A 21,055-nucleotide genomic window follows, 5' to 3' on the forward strand; every position below is an offset into this window, starting at 1 on the left:
AACACCCTAAGTCAGAGGGTCTGAACTGAGAGTTTGGTAAGAGCAGCCTAGCATTTGCAAGACCAACTAGAAGGGGGGAGAGAGAGAGAGAGAGAGCGCGCCCTGGATATCGGCAGAAGCTTCTCTGCATAATCAGCAGATTACTGAGTGAAGTGTTTGTGTGAAGAAACTGCTCAAAAGCGGGGAAAATTGAAAAGAATTTTAAAAAAAGTACTAGGCACTCACAGAGGCCTAGGAATGCTGTTCATTCCCAGAAGCCAGACTGGAAAAATTCATAATTTATGGCACATTGGAATAAAATCATAGGAAGGTTGTTCCAAAGTAGTGGATGTGCTTGCTTTGGCAGCACATATACCAAAGTAGTGGAGAAAAATTTGACCCAGATTGGAGATCCATGAAGCCTTTAAAATAATAAATGTATACCTAATAAGACCAATCTTTTCCCAGATAACTGAACTGCATCCTCAAATACAGATCACAAATATATACAGGAGTTGAAAATACACAGCGACCAAGTAAAAATTCATAATGTCTATCATTAAAACAAAGATTGCTGTCATATAAAGAAACAGAGGAACATTATGCATAATGAGGAAAACAATCAAAACCAATCTGGAGTTAACACAGGTGTTTGTTAAAATAAGAAGTAAATTTAAACAATTACTTAACTATATTCCTTGTATTCAAAAGATTAGAGAAATTCAGGATACAAAGAGGCCTATGCTGACTCTCTAGAGATGAGGACTATACTTGACATAAAAAATGCAATTTATGGCACAAATGGCAGGTTATACAGGAGAGAAAATGCTAAGTGAAATTGAAGATACAGCAACGGAGACTCTTCAAAAGGAAACCAGAGAGACAAGGAAGTTATTTTATATGAAGGAACATCAAGGAGTTAGGAGAGAAACTCATTTGCTTGTATACATGCTACTGGCATCCCAAAGGAGAGAGAGTGTAAGGTCAGAGAGGATAGAAAACATATTTGAAAAAATAATTTCTGAAATACCCCCAAATTTAATAAAAATTCTCAATAAAGAATAAGCCCAAGGAACATGAAGAAAACTACATCAAAGCACACAGTAATCAAATCACTCAAAACCAATGACAAAGACAAAACCTTAAAAGCTCCTGGAGAAAAAAGACACGTCAAATATAGAGGAAGAAAGATAAGAGTGGCAGTAGATTTCTTGGCAGAAACAAGGAGTGAAATGGCATTGGAAGGTTGGAGAATTGTAAGCAGTTAGCCTTAGTGACACTTACGGCACAGAATGGTTAAAGGGTTCAGGTCGTGAGCTGTGGTAGAAGCCACGTCTGCACAAGTTTGCTGGAACCAGGTGGGGAAACAATTTGGGTGCTGTTTTATAGACATTGGAACTTGGACATTATGGAGAGACATTAGAGACTTCTAGGCAGGAAAATTTGTGACTTGAATGTTAGAAAGATGATGGCATCAATTACCCAAGCATTAATAAATAGAGGAACAAATTAATGGGAAAGGATAGTTTGGAAAATCGAGAGACCGGAGACAAGGAGTGTAACATTATGGAAACTATTGCATTCATTCATTCATTCATTCATCCAGCAATTACCTCAGTCTTATTTACTAAAATAAACTTGGAGACAGTATCTCAAGATAGTATGTTGGACAAAGTAGCTGTCTACATATAGCACGTGAGTCTGTAAGCACATTGTAGACATTTTTGTGCTTCAGTATGAGTAGATGGGGTTTATTCTTTACAGCAGCTGCATAGTTTTTATTGATTCATTCAACAAGTACTTTTTGTCTTTTAGGTTATCCAGATACAGTGATGAATAAACACATCCTAGCATTTGTGAAGTTTGCATATTAGACAGGGTGGGAATAGAATATTATAACACACAAGTACAAATATATAAATATAGCAGAGCTCACCCCATGAAACACAGTAAAGACCTATTTACTCTTCACTGAAGGCAAATAGCAGGAAGCCCACTTCAACAACATCTGTGACAGCTCCAAATTTTTTGTGGTCAAAATCTGTGATCACAAATATTACCATCAGGCTTGGCTAGGAAAACTAATTTAACAAGTTATGAATTTCAAATTTATTGTCAATATGTGAAAATCATCACCAAATATTGGCAAGAATTTTTGGGAGGAAAAATTTCATTATGTTCTTTATATGCTGAAATTCTATCAGTTTGTTGAAGTATAAAAGTACACGTATTGCAATATGAGTAAAATACCGAGATATTTAAGTAGGGTGGTCAAATCTGTTAATTTTATGTAAAATCAAGCAGTATTTTCAAATGGTTTAGTACTGGACTAGATAACAACACATCTTACAACTGATGAGAGAATATGCTATGTAATTTTAGAAAAAAATACTATATATTTTTGTACTAACAAATGTTTATAAAATGTTATACTACTAATAGTAAGAGTAGTAGTAATAGTGATGATGAGGAGGATGATTAAGTTATATCATTTTTACAATCTCTGTAGATTGTCTATTAGAACTCATACCACTAAACAAAATAATTTAAAAAATCTATTTAAGTTTTATTTATTCCATTTTGGTCATGAATGTTCTATTTGGGATTTTTTCATACCTCATGAGGATGGATCAGAAGTTGAACATTAACTTTGGCCCCACAAAATATCACAGGAATGGGGCTGGGGATTTAGCTCAGTGTTCTGCTGCTTGCTTCACAAGTGCAAGGACCTGAGTTCAATCCCCTGTACCAAAAAAAAAAAAAAAAAAAAAAAAAAAAAAAAATCAGGATTGAAAGATTTTGTAATCACGCTCAACAGGATCTGTGAAAAATCATCTTCGATGAAGACATAATAAAGAAACTTAAGACAAAAGCAATTAGACAAAATTGATGTACCTATAACACACTTTGTTAACTTAACTAAAAATACAGACTGTTAAAATCTTTTCAGAAGATAATTTTTATAGTTGAGTCTGTGATGACTAAACACTTAAAAGGACTGCTAAGACATCTGTTATAGCTTGTCTATAGTTTTCAATTCTTAAAGGTGAAGAACTTTTGAGGTATGTATATGAATCTTAGATAAAAGCGCCTTCTAGTAAACACATACTGAAAAGCTCTTCCTGAATTATAGTCTGCTTTGAGCACAGAAGGATGTAACATCATTAAATGTTCCACTTTTGTAAATCATACATCAAAAATTTGGGCATGCAGAGACAACCAGATGTCTTTTTTAAAGTTTGACAGCCCTGTGGATTAATGATAAATTCAACTCTGCTCCTGTTAACTAGCTTGCTGAAATGTCAGCTCTCTCACAGCCAGCAACACTGTGAATCTGATTGAAGAAATAGCTGTTGCATAGAAAATGAGAGGAGAAATGTTCATATGATTGATATTGAGAGTGGAACAAATATAGCGAAGGCTATGTGTGATTTGAGAAGTACAATCAGTATTTTGTTCACACTCCTTACGTGGCTATTTAGAAAGTAATTATGCACAGAAGAGTATAACAGCATTGTTAAGCCATCACCTCGATACGTGTGGTTTAGATCTGGAGTGTCCTCTGAAGCTGTTGTGGCTCAGAGCTGGAGCTTTGGAGGGTGATAGATCACGGGGCTGCTATACTCATCAGTGTATTTATCCACTGGCTGTGGGATGTGACCTGGATGGGTGAGCGTCCTTTCCCAGCTCCTCTCTACTCTGTTGCCTAGATGCTGTGGCATGAGCAATCTCTCCCATGGCAGGCCTTCTACCATAAGGTTTCTGCCTTGGAGTGGCTGATCATAGATTGAAAGCACTGAAACTGTTAGACGAATGAAACCTCTCCTCCTTTAAATCATTTCTGGAGTTCTCGCTTTGGCAGCACAGATACTAAATCATTTCTAGATTACTTATAATATTTCATAGATGCAAATTCTGTGCAAATAGTTGTTAGGCTGCACTGTCTAGGAATAATGACAAGGAAAAAGTCTCTTCGTGTTCAGTGCAGGTACAAATTTTTTCCAAAATATTTTTGACTGGTCAAATCTGTGAATGCAGAACCTCCAGATACAGAAGGACAACTGTATTTGGCAGACAAAACTATCAACACCACAGGATTTACCAGCAGCCAAAGAATTGCTTGAAGATGAATAGTTTGCCCACTGGAGATGCAATCAATCCTGGAGCACCATGGGTGTATACACACTGATTACAGGATCCCTTCTCTCATCTTTCTCCTGTTTGACCACAGCAAAGGTGCTGTCCTGGATTTCATACACTAGAGAAGACACAGATGAAAAGTCAAAGCTAAATTTATTATGTTGAAATGAAATTATATTGTTCTGTTGCAGTATTTTTGGATCTGGGTTATAGGCAGATTTAAAAAAGTTGATTCTGTGGTGTGACAGACACATAACATAATATTAAAAATACCTGCTCTCATCAGCAAGCACATAAAGCACCTCCGGGCTGTGCGCAGAGCCTGCAGATGGGTTCAGCAATGCCATTGATGAGAAAATGCCCCCCACAGAGAAAAAGGAGAGCCCACGAAGGCCCAGAATGGAAGAGCTTCCCTCAAAGATTCCAGCCTCTGAAGTCTCTGACGTAAGATCCCTGTGACACTTCAGCGTCCACTACAGTGACTGCAAGAGAAATCGGCCGACCTGCGGAAGTGTCATTCACGTACTATCTGACTTTAAATATTTGACTATTAAAAATTTAATAAAAAAGTCAAATAGTAACTTTGAGACCAAATGTCACATTTACTGTGGAGCCCAGGAGTTGATGATACGTCGCTTTTCCTCAAATATTAATTTCAATAGATTAAGGATGATGGTGGATTGGACTGAGACATTGGGAGGAGTGAGTGGTGATTATATTCTAACTCTATCACACAGTGGAGCGACTGTTTGTCAAGGTGCAGGGTGTGACGAAGGAGGCCGCATAGGATGACTGGAAGTTTTCGGGCCCAAGCATCCTGTTGAGTGGAATTGTCACTCCTAAGAGGTGGAGACCTGGTGGGAGTGGTGGTGAGAGACGTAGGTGCAAGAGTATGGTTCAGAGCCTGGTAAGTTTGAAGCTTCTCGCTGGCTTCTCTGGCTCTCCCCTTCGCAACCCAGATGTCCCCAGATGTACACCTCCCAAATGGAGCCAGTCATCTCCTTAAACCACCCACCTCGTCATCCCTTCCATTTCAGTCCACAGCAGCTTTCTCTGTCCAGTGGCTTAAGACCCAAATCCTGAGATTCAGTCTTGCATTCTCTCTCTTCTTTCCCTCCCCGCCTCCTTGTAAGAAATTGCATTTTGTCTACATTTAGAATTAAATCCGTACTCTGGTCAATTTTCACTGCCTTAATTGCTAAAACCCCATTTTCTAGCCGCCAACATCTCTCCAGATCTTGCAGAAGGTCCTAACCCAACTCTTCGATTTCTCCTCCTCTTCCCCAAATCTGTTTTCAGTGTAGCTGGTAGAAACATACTTTTAATACATAAATCAAGTATGTCATGTCACGTATGTGCTTAAAGTCATCTAAGCCCTCCATATTTTTACTTTGCATGAAACTGAAACTCCACATTGGCCTCCAGGTCCTATACAATCTGGCACTCCTACCCTAACCCTTCCCGACTTTATTCACTAGCCTCTCTCCCACCCCTTCCTTTCTGTTCCTCTGTGTTCCAGGGCCCATTCCTACCATGGCCCCTGTACACTCTGTTTCCTCTGCTAAAAATAATCCAGGGACAATACCAGGCTCACTGCCAATTGTCTTCAGCTTTGTTGGAAGATCACCTCCTCCAGGATGCCAGGTTGATGGCCATGCACCCCTCCCTCCTTACCCAGCTCTGTTATATTATTGTAGCACGTTGGCTTTTAACTTATTTTTTATTTCTTTTAAAGTACTCTAAGCATAATCAATGTCTCACAAGTTGCAATGTAATGTCCAGGGCTAGGGCATATGTCTGCATTCACTGCTGTATTCAAGGCATTCAAAACAGTCCTGGCTCCCAGCTGCACTCCCTAAATACTTGCTGGACATTGGACACTGGACCATCTCCTCACAGATGTCTTCAATCAGGACAACACCAAAACATATGGGCAATAGGATCTGACTAATTTAGTGGCTCTACATATGAATATTAAAAAATAGTCTATGCTTATTGAGAAGGGAGGCTGAGTCCTTTGGGGCTATATATAGAAAGGATAAAGCATTGTAGTGGAGTCCTAATGCTCTTATCCTGGGTACTTCAGCCCTGGCCCTAAATAACCTAGAACAACCCACAAAGCCCCGCATCACACCTGCCCACTTAAACAGGGCAGTCAGTCCAGCATGACCTTGGCTGTGTCCAAGTAGGGCGTGCTTCTCCTTTACCCTGCAGCCTGCTCAGGGATGTCTGGCAGACACAGATCTTCCTAGTGTAGAATATTCCCCTCTGAGCTAGGTGGCCCAGGAAGCTGGTGTGTCTCTGAGTTGAGCCACATGAGATTTGTCCTCCAGTGTTGCTTGTCCAGTCCCTTTTTTGGTAAGAGTAGATAACTATTTGTCTATATTGTTTATTCTTTTGAAGAACCAGTTCTTTGGTTTATTGATTCTTTTCATTTTTTTTTCAGTCTGAGTTTCCTTAATTTATGCTCTGATCTTTATAATTTTCTTCCTTGTAGTAGAAGGTTTGGATTTTTCTTGGTTTTCTAGGATCTTAAGATGCATCATTAGATTATTTATTTGAGCTCTCTCTGGTTTTCTGATGTGGAGATTCACAGCTATAAATTTGCAATTTAGGACTGCTTTTTTTGTGTCCCATAGGTTCTGATATATCCTAGCATTATTGTTTGGTTCTAGGAGTTAATTTCTTCCTTGATTTCTTTTGTGATCCATTGATTACTCAAGAGTGTATTGTTTAATTTCTATGTGTTTGTATAATTTCTGGAGTTTCATTTGTTATTGATTTCCTGCTTCATTGCACTGTGATCTGATAATATGCATGAAATAATTTTTGTTCTTTCGCATTTACACAAGTAAATTTTATTTGATAGTATGTGGTCTATGTTGCAGAGAATTCCATGTGCTACTGACAGAATGTATATCCTGTTGTTGGATAGAACACTGTAGATATCTATTAAATCCATTTGTTTAAAGATTCGGTTCAAATGAAATATTTCTTTGTTGCTTTTTTTTTGTCTTGTTGATCTATTTGTGTTGGTGGAATATTAAGGTCTTCCTATATTTGTATTATGACTTACATCTAGGCAGTTCCCCAAAGCCTCATGTGCTCATAGTGGGTCTTTTCAGGGGTAGCTGGATCTACAATGTGTGGAAATGAATTATAAGTATGTCATAACTGGATAAGTCCATTGATTGGATTAGTGCAGTTCTGGGTGTGGCTGAGTGGATTTACTGAAGACAGAAGACCTACCCTGATTTTTTGGTACCGGGGATTGAATTCGGGTCCTTGCGCTTGCAAGGCAGGCCACCGAACTGCTGAGCTAAATCCCCGGCCCCAACCTACCCTGACTTTGAGTGGCATCAGTCACTAGGCTTGTATCCTAAATGGAATAAAGAGGGAAAGGAAGTCTCACTGCTGCTGCTTGGGGCTTTCTGCCCACCACACCATGGACTGTGTCTCCTTTGGCATGCCTCTCTGTAATGCTACTCTGCTTTGAAGCCAGTCAACTGTGGATTGAAATCTCTACAAACTATGAGCTAAAATAAACCTTTCCTCCTTTTAACTTGTGGGTTAGGTGTTTTGTCCAAGCAACAAGAAAGTAACAAAGACAATTTGTGTTGATTTTTATGTGGTCTTTTATTTCTAGTAATGTTGTATTATGAAATTGGGTGTGCCAATGAGAAAGTAGATTCATTCATAGGTAAATGGGTACATTTTGAGGATATACTCCTAAGTGAAATAAATAAGTCACACATATGGAAATACTGAATAGTTTCTCTGGTGTGAAAAACTAAAATAGTACTCAAGATCCTAACAGGACAATTAGCAATGTGAAATAGGAAGAAAAGGACCCAAAGTGTAGGGACAGTGAGAAGGAAAGGGAAAGGGGAACAAGGGCAAAGGAAAAAATATGAGAAAATGTAAGAATGGAATTAAAGTGTTTGAAGGTGGGGAGGGGAGGAGCAGGTGAAGGGAGGGTGGGGACAAAGGGAAAAAATGAGAACCAAGACCTGGCATGTAAAGGTACAAGATCCTAATAATGAATGTAACTGTACTGTCTACCTAGAATGTACCAATAAATTCAATTTAAAATAATAATAAAAAAAAAAGAAATTGGGTGTGCCAGTGTTCAGTGCATATACAGTGGTACCTTGGTTCATAAACTTAATTTGTTCTATGATTTTGCAAAAGATGGGCACATTTGCGTTTATATGGGAAAGGTGGATGTGGCTACATTTGCCCCCTGATGCAGAGTTTGTGAACAAAAACAAAATTTTGCCCAATGTTTCTGTTAGCAAACTAAACTGTTAGTAAACAAAAGCATTTGTGAACCAAGGTACATTTATAATTGTTATTTATTCCTGTTGAATTGTTTCCTTAACCAATATGTAATGCTTTCTTTGTCTCTTTGGATCATTTTTGTCTTGAAGTCCATTTTGTGTGAAAATAAGATAGTCCTCCTGATAGTTTTCAGGGTCCACTGAAATGGAACTTTGTTTTCTAACCTTTGATTTTTAGTCTCTGAAGTTCCTTTTCCAATATATTTCTTGCATGCTGTATATTGTTGGGTTTTGATTGTTGATGCATTTTGCCTATCTTTTAATTAGGAATTGAGACCATTCAGATTGACAGTTATTACTTAAAGGTATTGACTTATTCCTGTCATTGCATTATTTTCCTGATATTAATTCCTGCCTTCTTCTACACTGTGCTCACCCTGCCTGGGGTATTCATTCTATTAAAAATTGTGGGATTTTTGGCTTCACTGTCTCTTTTTGGCATATCCTAGAAAATTTCTTTTTGGAGTGCTAATTTGGTAAATTTCTTAAGGTTGTCTTTATAATTGAAAGACCTTGTATTTCCATGAAGTTTGAAGGATAGTTATGCAGGATAAAACAATCTGATTTGGTGGTCATTTTCTTTTAGGGATGAAACACTTTGTTCCAAGTTCTCCTGCCCTTTAGGGCTTGTGTTAAGAAGTTTGCTATAATTGTAATGTGTATATTTTTATAAATAATTTGTTGCTTTTCTCTAGCAGCTTTTAAGATTCTGCTCCTGTGTTGGACTTCTGGGATTTTGACTCTGTTGTGTCACTGAGAAGTTCTCAATGATGACTTATTGTTCTGTATCCATTATCTGTATGTTAAATTCTTTCTCCGTATTTGGAAAATCTTCTGCTATTATTTCTCTAAACAAGTATTTTATGCCATTTGTGTTGTCTTCTGATTTTTCACTAATTGCAATTATTCTTAGATTAGTCTTCTTTGAGGCAACTGGCAGCTGTTGGACCCGTTATTCATATTCTCTTGTTGTTTTTGAAGTATCTCTGAGTATATGGTGACTGATGTCACCCCTATCTTCCAGTTCTGACACTTTCTTCACATTGGTCCCTTCTGTAGTCCATACAACCTATAGAATTTTTAATCTCCCGGATTTCTGTTTGGTACCTTGTCATGGAATGTAATTATTTGCTAAACTGGTCATTAATATTTTGTGTCCTTTTGTTTAGCTCAGCTAGATTTTTATTAGTGTCTGCTGTAAACTCACTGATCATTTTTATAAGTCCATTATCTGTTTAGTTATGTCTTCCTTGAGTTTCCTGAGCATTTTATTTATCTGTTTTTTATTTCCTCTTCCATCTTTCAACTAATTCAGCCATGTGACTTTTGATTTTTTTCCCCCTTGATCTCCACTGGATCAGCTTTGGTAAAGGTGAGAGTTTTTGGAGGAATTTTATTATCTTGTCTTCTCCTGTTTTTTTTTTGTTTTTTTTCACTGAGGTTTGTGAGTTGATTATATTGGAAAAACATTGTTGCTAGTATGGAGATCTCTGTAATTAGTGTCTACTTTAAAAATAATGGACTTTGGGCATTACTAACTATAGACCTTTGCCTCTGTCCCAAGATCTAACTACGTCTGTTTATGTGGGAGGGGAGTGCACAATATAATTGTCTCAGCACCCATTTACCTGGGAATGAATCACACACTACTTTTAGTGACTTAAAGGAATTGAGATATTGGCATACAGAGAAAATCAGGTAATAGCAAAAGTATACCACCCTGACAATAGCTACAATAATAAAGTCAAAGACAAAGTGAATATGGACATTCCATAAGAACCAATAAGCACCACCCTTAATCATAAAGTGAGATCTACAAAAATAGTATGAACTTAAATATTAACCAAATATTGACAAAAAGGAGATATCTACTAAATGCAACCACTATACCTCCACTAACAATAAAAAATAATTCAACAGTGATAGCATAGACTTAATTAAATATAGTGGACCTTTGACTTATGAACTCAATTGTTTTGCAAGAGCTGCTTGTAATTCAAGGTGGTTGTAAGTCAAGACAAAAAACAAGGGAAATACCATAATCCTTTTTGAACCTCTGAAAGCACCCCTTAAGTAAACTTTTCATATTAAAAATGGGTGTGTAATATGTATAATTTACCAGAAACACCAATAATTTTCCTAGTGTATTCACCAAAATTATAAAATGTGCCTAGTTTAACAGAAACAACAATTTCATGCTGTAGTCACCATTCAAGTTGACATCTTTGGCTTGCAGGAATGGAGGATGAAATGGAAGATGGTTATTGTTTATAAGGAGAATTACCTTCCATAAGAACATCAGGAATCTGGCTCTTGGGTATCCTTCTCTATCAGAAGTTGATCAATCCTTTGACTGCCTAGAAATGAGGATGGTGAGGGCTAAAGAAAAAAAAAGACAATACAACTTGCATAGTTTCAAGTATCAGGGGGTGGCCTGGGAGGTCATTGCTTCCGTGCAAGCAAAGACAGACTCTGAGCTGGCCACTATTTATTGGGTTCACAGAGAGCATCAGATGACTCAGAGGGCAGTAATATTGATAATGACAATGATAAATTGATAATAATTTTATATTGGTGAGGATCTTAGGTCAATGAGAAACTTATGTTGATTAGGCCGGAGTCTTACAATAGCAGGTGGGATGAGTTAAACTGATAAAGACTTTTCCCCTTCGCAGGTGCAATCTTTCTTCTTTTGTGTTACTACTTGGTCCTAAAGAACAAGGATTCCTTCAGCTGCTGTATCTTACCCTTAATCATCACAGAATCTTGGGATCATTGAGGCCTCTGATAGCCCTAATCATAATTTAATTGTGATTTTCCCCAAAATTATGTAGAATGGTTCCCAACATTTCTCTCCTTTGGAGAGCCTATAGCTCACTAGGACCTACTTCTGGCTCACTAAGGTCTCAACATTTTCAGAAGTAAAAACTGGTCTAAGGTTGTCTGCTTCTGTCTTTTTCTGACCACTGTTTTGTAGTATGACAGGACACTGTCATTAAGCAAGTGAACACGATTAGCTTTTTCCCTGTCTGGATGAGTCTTCTCTACAAAGACTAGCTTTGTTCATTTTTTAAAGCATTTCCTTTATTACAGAAGAACTTTGCTGCACTGATTAATGATACTCCTCTTCAGAAAGCTCCTCAGCTGCCATTCTCTGTTCCTCAGCCAGAGGTTGCTGCAGCTCCTCTGCAGACAACTCCTCTGAATATTCCTCCACCAGTTCCTCAGCATCACCACTGCCTACCTGCAAGCCTATGGACTCTGCTATAGTGACAGTGTCATCAACTGCAGGGTCAACTGAAGGCTCAGGTTCCTCTACCCAGCCTTCAAAACTCTCTCATATATAATTTTAGACCACACTTTCTTCCAGGCAGATATCAGTGTCCCTAGAGAGACATTAGCCCAGGATTTCTCAGTTAACCCCATACAGGAAAGGATGTTGTAATGTTCCTTCCAGGACTCTTTAAGGGTTAAATCTGTATCTGAGACCATCTGGAAGCACTTCAGGAATAGTTCCTTGGTGTGTATCTTCTTAGAGTTAGCTATAACATGCTGGACCATAGGTTGCATAGTGGAGCTGTACTAGTGGGAGGAACTTGACTGATAGCCATGGGAATTCTTCAGCCAATTCTTCCTCCAAATCTCTTGGGTGAGCAGAAGCATTGTCCATGATGAAGAGAGCCTTGTGTGGCAAATCTTTGTCCTCTAGATATTTCCTAATAGTAGGACAGAAAGCCTCCATGATCCACTAAAAAAAAAAGTACTCTTGTTACCCAGGCTTTTCCATTAGCTCTCCACATGACCACTAGCCTATTCTTCATGACTGTATGTTTTCTGAAAATCTAGGGACCTCAGAGTGACAAACCAAGAGAGGCTTTATCTTGAAGACACCTTTTGCATTGGCACGTAACAAAAAGTTTAGCCAATCCTTCATAGGCTTGTGGACTGGCATTTTCTTCTCTTCCTGGGTAAAGTATGCTCTGGGCATTTTCTTTTAGAAAAGGCCAGTTTCATTACAGTTGAAAACTTAATTAGAGTAAAAGCCATTTCTCTGTGTCATCATTTCAAAGTAGTGTATATAATTTCCAGCAGCCCTTTTATCAGCACTGGCTGCTTCACCATACCTAGTTACACTATGAACACCAGTTCTCACTTTAAAACTGTGAAACCACCCTTTACTGGAATGAAATGTTTCACCATTATCACTCATTGATGAATCATCCTTTATAATATCTGCATTTATAGCTCTAGCATTTTCACAAATCGTAGACTCAGACAGGCCATATGCCTTTTATTTATCCACACTAATAATAGTCCTTCTACCTCATCTAACACTACTGATTGTGACTTATTAATTTGAGTAACACCTTTAGTGACACTAGCTTCTTTATACAAATCTTTTCTTTGCAAGATTGTCAAAATGGTGGATTTCAAAATGCTGTATGTACTAGTAAGTTGGGCCACATGAACATCACTCATTTCTCCACAATTTCCTTCATCTTTTCAATTGTAATTGCTTTCTTTACCTTCCCTTCCTTCCCTAGCTTCTTTTCTGGTTTTTAGGGGACATTTTGATAAAAGTAATCATAGCAATTATATAAAGCACTGTCCAAAATAATGTCTGGAAATACATTCATCTGGACTCAGATTGATTCTTACAGATGCTTACATATGCTTTCCTGGCATCGTGAATCTTTGTTTACAACCACACAAGTGGCTGGCCTTCAGGTCATAACTCAAGACTTTGGTCATAGGTTAAAACTAAAATTCAGTTGTAACTCAAGTTGTTTGTATGTGAGATCAGTCATAACTCTGGGTTCTACTGTATTAGCACTGGTCGTTACAAAAGGTCTTATTGAGAAGATGGTATTTAAAGAAAAGCTTGAAGGAGATGAACAAGCCAAGGAATATCTGGAGAACAACTCCAAGAGGTAGACAAAAGTTTGGACAAAGGTCTTCAGGCAGGAATATGCCCAGAGATTTTGAGGAAAGAGTAGGGCTGAGGTGGTTTGAAGACAATGAGCAAAAAGGAATGGGAAAGAAGAGGAAGGCAAACAAGTCTAAGGTTTTGAGATTAGAATGACCTTTGTGGCCTTGTAAGGACTCGGCTTTGTATCTAATTTACATTTTAAAGGGACCAGTCAGGCCAATATGTTGGAGGTAGACTTCAGGAGGGCAAAGATTAGAAGCACAGACATTTGTTAGAAGAAATAGCTCACTGCCACAGACCAGGGAGCACAAGGTGCTGCAGAGCCTTTGTACCTGGCCTGGTGGGAAGACAGCAAAAACAACTTTATTGCTCACTGTGAAAGAGACTGGACCAGAATCAAGAGTCTTCTACAGTCAGAGGCAGTGGTGAGAGCAGGAAACAATATTCCTTGATCAGCAAGCCCCACAGGGTCAACAGTTGTGAGGCATAAAGTATTGCCAACATCAGCAGAGTGCAGGTAGAGCCATCATTTTGTTTAGAGATGTTCAAGCTTGAACTCTTACAGCAGAACAGCAGAACAGTCTTAGGGCCATTTCACTGCCCTGAAAGAAAGGAAGGAAGGGTTGTCCAGTTGTAGTAGACTGCTGACAGCCAGTTAGACAGTAGATTGAGGGAAGTTATGTTGAGAAGTAGGCACCAGGACTAGTCAAACTCTGCTCCCAGGACCACCCAGGGCTGCAAAGACTGGCCTTGAATACAAAGAACTGGAGACATCATCCCTGTTCTGTGGCCAAAGATGTGGCCAGGCAAGTGACCTTGGCTGGTTGTGGGAAAGGAACACTCCCCTCATGCACTGCAATCCTGGACACAAACAAGCCAGTGACCCTAGCCAGTGGCGGGGCAAGCCCCCACCCCCCAATAGCCAGAGCATGAGAGTAATTAAAGGTGTGGAATAGGCCAGCCCATGCAAGATCTGGGGGGGGCCAACTGTGCACCAACCTGGGAATAGCTTCAGGGTGACTCCAGCTGAGGGCACCACAGCAGCTGGGACAGTGCAGTGGAGACACTCTTGGTGGGGAGACATGGGAAAGATGCTTGAGAGACATGCGGAAGGCTGCTAGCTGGGGAAGGGTTCTAGCCCTCATCTTTGGAGTCCAGGAAAAGTCCTATGTCCAGCATGGATCTTGTTGCAGACCCAGTGGAGGTGCACAGAGTATTTAGAGGATCTGTTTCAGACACTAACACAGAACTGTGGACACCAGAGGAGTTTTAGCATTTCTATTATTTTTCTTTTCCCTTGTTTGCTTGATTTGGGGCTTTTGTAGTTGTTTAGGTTTTATACATTCATTCTTGTTCTGTTTGCTTTATTTCTCTCGTTCCTCAACTGTAGATCTTGATTCTGTCTCTCTTGATATTCTCAGTGAGTGAACAGTGTTCCTTTTTTCCTAGCTTGTTTCAACGTTCTTTTGCTTCTTCCTTCATGCTTTCTCTCCTGCCCTCTTCTATGATTTCCCAAAGCTTGGTTGTTCATCCTTTGACCTCCAAACTTGCTTCTACTATATTTCTCTTCATTTATCTTTCTGTTTCGTCCCCTATCCCTCTTAAATTTTCTTGCCACATGATAAAAAACTCTACAGAAGGGAAACTCATTGTATACAAGTTCCTCATTTATGTTGGATTGTGTTATAAAATGGTAGAGCTACTTCATGTTGTTAAAGGTACCAAACTAACAGGGACCACAGTTTATCAGTTACTAGGCTATGTTAGATGCTATTAATACTGCCAATTGTGCTGTTAGCCAGGATATCATATTTGTTATAATTGCTTGTTTTCCCTTGTATGACAATACTGTGAATGTCTGGGATCACAAGGATCACCATAGTCCAGTACCAAAAGAGTGGGTTCTGAGATCACCCAGATCTCCAGCAAAATCAGTGGAGAAATAAGATGCTCTCATGAAAAAGAACAACTGAAAAAATTCATGACAGTTCTACAAAGTGTTCTGAAGCACATTTTAGAGATAATGAAACCCACAATTCCAAGAACAAAGAAGGTCACTGAATACTTGCTAAAGGAAAAATACAACAAGAAGAGATGACAGTCATAAATATATATATATGCAAATACTAATGCCCCCAACTGTAGTCAAATTTTCTGTCACCCACAAACTTGAAAGGTTTAAAACAGTTCATGGTTTCAGGGGATTCAGTCCATGGTTAGCTGTCGAGTATATTACAGAAAATATTGGTATACCCAATTACATAAAACAAAAAAAAATTTTTGTACCAGGATTCAAACTTGGGACCTTGCACTTGCAAGGCAGGTGATGGCAACACTGAACTAAATCCCTGGCCCTTTATATAAAACAAATATTAATGGGAATGAAAAATCTAATAAGCACTAACACAATTGTAATGGGGGAACTTAATACCACACTGCCACAAATAGATCATCTAGACAAAAAAAAAATCACTTAAGAAATATCAGAACTAAACTAAACTTGTGAACAAATGGACTTAGTAGATGTCTACAGAGTGTTCCACCCCAAAACATCAGAATATATATCCTTTTCAGCAGCACATGGGACATTCTCCAAAAGAGACCACATACTAGCTCATAGAACATGCTTAAGTAAATTCAAAGAAATTGAAATTATTACATGCATATTATCTGACTATAGTGCAGTGAAAATGGAAATCAATGGCAAAATATACTACAAAACTCTATAAACACATGGAAATTAACTAACACCCTCCTGAACAACCAATGGGCCACAGATAAAATCAAAGAAGAAATTAAATAGTATCTACAATTACATGATAATACCAACACAGCATACTGCAACTTATGGTACAGAAGGAAAGCAGTCCTACAAGGGAAATTTATAGCAATGAACTCTCACACCAGGATAACAGAATAAGTTTAAAAAAGCCAACCTAATCTTGAACATCAAGCTTCTAGAAAAAGAGCAAGTCAAACCCAAAGCTTGAACAAGGGAGGAAATTATAAAGATCATCAGAAATTACATAATTGAGACAAAAACCATACAAAGAATCAATGAATCAAAAAGTTGGTTCTTTGAAAGATTAAATAAAACTGACAAACTCTTAGCCAACATTATCAAAAAGGAAACAAAAGACTCAAATTCATGCAATTAGGAATGAAAAGGGTGAAATCACAATGAAAATCCAGATCATTAATTCCTACTTTGAAAACCTGTATTCTAGTCAGATGGAAAACACAGGAAAAAAATAGACAAATTCCTAGATACATATGAAACCAAAGCTGAATCAAGAAATTGTAAGTAACCACAAATCAGTCAATAAAATTGAAAATTTAATTAAAAACTTACTAACAAAGAAAAGCCAAAGTCCTGATGGCTTCACTGATAAATTCTACATGAAATTTAGATAAGATCTAGTGCCATTTTCTTCAAACTCTTTAATGAAATTGAAAGTGAATCAATACTCTCAAAAATCATTCCTAAAAGCAAGCATTAGCCTGATACTAAAACCAAAGAAGGACCCAATCAAAAAGGAAAACTACAGGTCAATCTTCCTAATGAACAGAGATGCGAAAGTCCTCAATAAGATACTGGCAAACAGAAAGCAGCAAATCATCAAGAAGATTATACATCATGACCAAGTAAGATTTATTCCAAGGATGCAGGTATGGTTCAACATACACAAGTCAATAAATGTACTACACTATATTAACAGAGCCAAAGACAAAACTCACATGATCATCTCAACAGATGCAGAAACGGCATTAGACAAAGTCCAACACTAATTAATGATATATTAAAAAAAAACCTACAGAAAATTGGAATAGATGGTCTTTACCTCAATCTGATAAAAATTCATTTTTATGGCTTGTATCTAGCTGTCCCCCAAAGCCTCATGTGGTCTTAGGTGGGGCTTTTTCAAAGGTGGCTGAATCTAGAGAGTGTGATTGATTCAAGGTGCAATGCTAGGCCCAAGGGCACTAAGATTAAGGGTGTGAGTGCTACCCACCCTAACTAGTCTGAATAAGATGCAAGGCGCAGGAAGAAGATATTAAGGTTTCTTCACAACCTGGTAAGATTACTTGTTACCTCCTGGCCTCCATGAACCGTTTTTCCTTTGCAAGCCCTGGCTGTCACGCCACCCGCTCTTGGAGCCAGCCTACTGAAACCTCCAAGAACTGTAAGCTAAATAAACCTTTCCCGCTTTAAATTTGGGTGTCAGATACTTTGCCTCAGCAATAAGAGAAAAGTAACTAAGACAGCTATCTATGACAAACCAACAGCCTACATCATACAAATGGTGAAAAACTGAAAGTTTTAACTCTAAAACCAGGAACAATCACCACTGTTGCCACTCCTATTCAAAATAATTCTGGAAACATTAGCCAGAGTAATTAGACATGAGAAAGAAATAAAAGGGATAAAGATAGGAAAGGAAAAAGTTAAACTGTCATTATTTGCAGATGACACGATTCTCTACATTTAAGACCCCAAAAGCTCCACCAAAAGACTTCTAGATTTTATAACCAAATTCAGTAGTGCAGCTGGATATAAAGTCAACATTCAAAAATCAATGGCATTCCTTTACACAACAATTTCACTGAGAAAGAAATTAGGGAAACAACACCTTTCACAAAGCATTGAAAAAATGAAATACTTAGGAATTAGTCTAACAAAGGAAGTAAAAAACTTCTATATTGAGAATTACAGTGCTCTGAAAAACAAATTTTTTTTCTTATTTGTCATTTAAGTAGAATGTGTTAACTATGCTTGTTTTACTCCAAGCTATATTACCTGTACATTTGGGTCCCAGTTTACATAGTCTTCAGAGAAATCCAAAAAAACAATAACAACTTTGAATAAATCTGGAAAAAAAACATGTATTATGGTTGTATGTTTTTATTAAAATTAGTAGTTAGCAGGCCAGGGATTTATCTCAGTGGTTCTGCTGCCTGCTTTGCAAGTACAAGGTCTATATATTTATTTATTTTGGTACTGGGAATTGAACTCAGAACCTTGCATTTGCCAGGCAGACAGTGTTACTGAGCTAAATTCCCAGCCAGGTTAGCAATTTATTATTTGAAGAGTTGCCAGATACATCATTCTTCTGATTTAGTACCATGCAAAGGACTTGAAAAGTAAGCATGATCACCTAAATAAGTTACAATGGTACAATCTATTTATTTATTTTGGTACTGGGAATTGAACTCAGAACCTTGCATTTGCCAGGCAGACAGTGTTACTGAGCTAAATTCCCAGCCAGGTTAGCAATTTATTATTTGAAGAGTTGCCAGATACATCATTCTTCTGATTTAGTACCATGCAAAGGACTTGAAAAGTAAGCATGATCACCTAAATAAGTTACAATGGTACAATCTCAGAAACGTTTAATTTTAGGTAAGTTATCTTGTTTTAAATTTAGAATGATTTAAAATTTGTAGGTGTTAGATCCTTTGGTTCATGAGTGTGATGATCTGGTGTTCATGCTGTATGAGCAGGATGTGCCTTCCTCAATCCTTGTTATGACATTGGCACATTACCTGTCTGATGTGGGGAAAGAAAAGATAAAAGTTGTAGGCATTTAGTAAATTGTCTTTTAATCTTTTTTTTGGATACTTCATTTCATTAGAAATGCAACTTTTTCAAAGCTTGTAGTCATGTATCATCTTTTCTTCAAATAACTATTTTGAAAGTAATGAAAACATCAAAGGAAAAAAGTTTATATACATTCATATGTTCATTTGTGAGGTATATATGTTTCTGATAATGCCTGGAACTTGTTTTAAAGCAAAAAGCAGTATTCAGAACATAAACTTACAGAGATTTCTGCCATGTCAAAAATATGTTTATGATCTTGTTTTTAACTGTTGCTCTTACCACTGGGCATTTCAAAATGTAGAATAATCACATAGGGCATTTGTTTAAAGTGTTTATTATTGAGCTACATTAGAATTTTTTTGGAGCCTTTGGACCTCATTTTGAGAAACACTTTATTCGAGTTATTCTTTTGTCCTCTGTTTGAATAGTAATAGTGGAAAGTGTATTTATGGCATAATATTTTAAGATATTAATATATATAAGATTTTAATATATAATATTTAATCATAAATTTACAGCCTTATGAAAGCTTGAACAAATTTTAAGTGAATGACTTTGTCAGATATATTCCCTGTTCCTCCCAATAAAATCTTATCAGTTTTCTACCAATGATATACAAATGGTAAGCTTTTTTCCTTGATGAGGTTTTAACCTTTATTCAGAATAATCTTTTGTTTCTAAAAAAATTAATAAGATTTACTATGCATATTTTATGCAGAATTGCATTACAAATGTGTTTTTAATTGTGTTCTATTCGCTGCAGTCTTTGTGTCATGCCAATTCTTTTCATGTTATATAGAAGTTCTCTCAAAATACTCGCCAGGGGAATAATGCAGTGTACAGTCAGCATGGTTGGCATTTTGATGTTCTAGAAAATAATTTAATTTGTATAAGCCTGTGGTCAGATAATTTTATGCATATGCAGGCAGCTTGGATTAAATTTCAAGTACCTTGTTAAGTGCTGGTACATTTGCTTTATAAATTTGTTTTCTTTTGATTTTATCATGTAGAATACTGCCTAGGTCATCACAATGCAATCGGTGTTTGGGTACCTTCTTTTTCATGTTAAAAATCTTTAAATTAATCATTTAATACACACTCAAAATAAGATTACTGCAATAGTCTGGAAGGAAGAAGTCAGGCTGCTCTAGGTCAAGGGTTAAAGTGGAGATGAAGAGAGGCAGTCAGTATAATTTTCCTGATGGAATGCACATGAGATGTGAAAGAATTAGAGGAGGTGACATGTTGAGAGTTCAGGGCTCAGGAGAGTGGCGGTGTGTGTGTGTGTGTGTGTGTGTGTGTGTGTGTGTGTGTGATTTCCCAAGATAGAGACAACTGTGCAGGAAGTGGTATGTGGGAGGGTACTAGGGGTTTGGTTGTAGACATTATTTTGAGATACCTACTTATATTATTAGTTAGTTTTTGGTCATTGTGACCAAAATATTTGAGAAAGTCAACTTAAACAAGAAAAGTTTTATTTTGGCTTTGGTTTCAGGATTTCAGTCTACGGTAAGCTGACTTCAAAGCAGAAATAGCACAGTGGAGGAAAGTTGCTCATCACAACAGCCAGGAAGTAGAGAGCAAGGGAGAACCAAAGAGGAAGGGACCAGACACCAAATAAAGTCCCCCAAGGTCATGCCCTTGTGACCCATGCAGGATGTTCATTAATCTTCTATGCCTCTCTCAAGCCAGTCAAGTAGACAATCAAGATCAATGTAACCATCGTACTGCTAGATATTCATAGGTAGTATAGAGCAAGAATGAGTTTGGGAGGGAGGTTTGGATTGGAGATACAGAGTTACAGTTATCTATATATTAATAACATATGAAGTCACCGAGGCTAATAAATCACCAAAGGGGTGAGTGTAGACAGAGAAGAGAATCAAAGCCTGAATTGTGTTACATCATTAGTGACCTTGACATGAGAAGGCCTAGGCACTAGTGAGGGTAGACCTAGAGTGGAGTGGGTTTTAAGAAAATGGGAGAAAAAAAAATAACAGAGGGACAGTAGAAAGAGGTCTTTTGAGATTTGCTGAAGGATTCAAAGAAATGAGCTGATGGTAA

At 37.6% G+C, this 21,055-nt stretch overlaps 1 non-coding gene across 1 annotated transcript; it reads left to right on the forward strand.

Annotated features, from left to right (window-relative positions):
* The first annotated feature begins 18,841 nt into the window (after nucleotides 1-18,841).
* Nucleotides 18,842-18,943, forward strand: LOC117284540. Its single transcript, XR_004515651.1, has one exon. It is a non-coding gene; the product is annotated as a small nucleolar RNA U13 (small nucleolar RNA).
* The last annotated feature ends 2,112 nt before the right edge of the window (nucleotides 18,944-21,055 follow it).

Source organism: Fukomys damarensis, unplaced genomic scaffold (assembly GCF_012274545.1).
Source record: "Fukomys damarensis isolate Sample0158 unplaced genomic scaffold, DMR_v1.0_HiC HiC_scaffold_37, whole genome shotgun sequence".
Classification (NCBI taxonomy): Eukaryota; Metazoa; Chordata; class Mammalia; order Rodentia; family Bathyergidae; genus Fukomys; species Fukomys damarensis.